The sequence below is a fragment of the Ambystoma mexicanum genome, chromosome 12, assembly GCF_040938575.1.
Source record: "Ambystoma mexicanum isolate Mex_15411 chromosome 12, UKY_AmexF1_1, whole genome shotgun sequence".
NCBI lineage: Eukaryota > Metazoa > Chordata > Amphibia > Caudata > Ambystomatidae > Ambystoma > Ambystoma mexicanum.
In genome coordinates this window covers 558,757,272-558,758,961 of record NC_090936.1, presented here as the reverse complement: position 1 = coordinate 558,758,961, position 1,690 = coordinate 558,757,272, and positions in this window count along the sequence as shown.

Genomic DNA, 1,690 nt, shown 5'->3' with positions numbered 1-1,690 from the left:
AGTCCACAACAAAGTCCATAGAAACCATGTACCATGGTTTGTGGGGCACAGGAAGAGGCCGTAACAGACCCACAGGTTTAGAACGGGAGACTTTGCATTGAGAACATACTGAACAGGATGCCAAATAGTCAATCACATCCCTTGACATAGTGGGCCACCAAGACCATTGGCGTAAGGCCTCCAGCGTCTTTTGTTGACCCGGATGAGCCGCGAATAGAGAGTCATGTGACCAAGCCAGGGCGCGTAAGCGTGCCTGTCCTGGAGGCACAAGCAAGCGTCCCTGAATGTAGGGCAGGCCTTGAACCACATCAAGATTAAGAGTGTCACATTCTTCTTTATGTGTGGAGACCCAATCTGAAATCAAGGTCCGCAAAGTAGGTTGAGGGGTGCAGGCACAGACAACGTTACAAGGTAACAAAAGAGGTTTGTCAGAGACATCGCTGCTAGAATGAAGGGCAATGCGTGACAAAGCATCTGCGCAAGAATTCAATCGGGCCGGCTGATATGTGATTGTGAAATGAAACTGGGGAAAAAAAAGATGCCAACAAGCCTGTCGGGCAGTAAGGCATTTCAATGATTTAAATGCCAAAAGACTCTGATTATCTGAAAAGACCGTGACCTGATGACGAGCCCCCAAAAGATGATGCCGCCATTCGGAGAAAGCATCTTTTATGGCTAGGAGTTCCCGTTCCGTGATCGGATAGTTGCACTCATAAGGTGTCAATTTCCTTGAAAAGAACACGACTGGATGAACCTCTCCTGAATCTGGACATTTCTGGGAGAGAACTGCCCCGATAGCCGACCGAGAAGCGTCGGCCTCAACCAAAAATCGGAGTAAAGGATTAGGATGCTGTAATACTGGAGCGGAAGTGAATGCTGCCTTAAGGGCATCAAAAGCTCGCTGGCCTCCTGGTTACATTGATAGGATTTCTTAGAACTGGTCAATGCCGTCAGAGGCGCAGAGATAGAGGAAAAGGAACAAATGAAGCGCCTATAGAAGTTCGAGAACCCCAAAAATGATTGCAAGGCTTTAATCGATGTAGGAACGGGCCAATCCAAAATAGCTTTAACCTTGGAGCGACTCATTCGTATACCCCGACTGGTCAGATCATAACCAAGAAATTCCACCTCAGTGGAATTGAAAACACACTTTTCAGCCTTGACAAATAGATGGTATTCTCTCAACCGTTGCAGGACAATTTGCACGTGTTTCATGTGTTCCTCTTTGGAGGACGAATATATGAGGATATCGTCCAAATATACCACCACAAACTGATCCAAACAGTCATGGAAAATGTCATTCATGAACGCCTGGAAAGTGGCTGGGGCGTTACACAGACCAAACGGCATAACCAGATACTCATACAATCCATAACGTGTTTTGAAGGCGGTCTTCCACTCGTCCCCTTTCTAATTCGAACGAGGTTATATGCACCCCTAAGATCTAGCTTAGTAAAGATTACAGAGGAACCAAGTTGGTCTAAAAGTACTGAAATGAGCGGGAGGGGGTATTGTTTTTTTACCGTCACCGCATTTAATGCCCTATAATCAATACAGGGGCGGAGGTCTCCCTCCTTCTTAGGGACGAAAAAGAGAGGAGAGGCCGCAGGGGACCTTGAAGGTCTGATGAAGCCAATAGCCAAAGCCTTGTCAATGTATTCCTTCAACACCTTATCTTCTGGTACAGTAA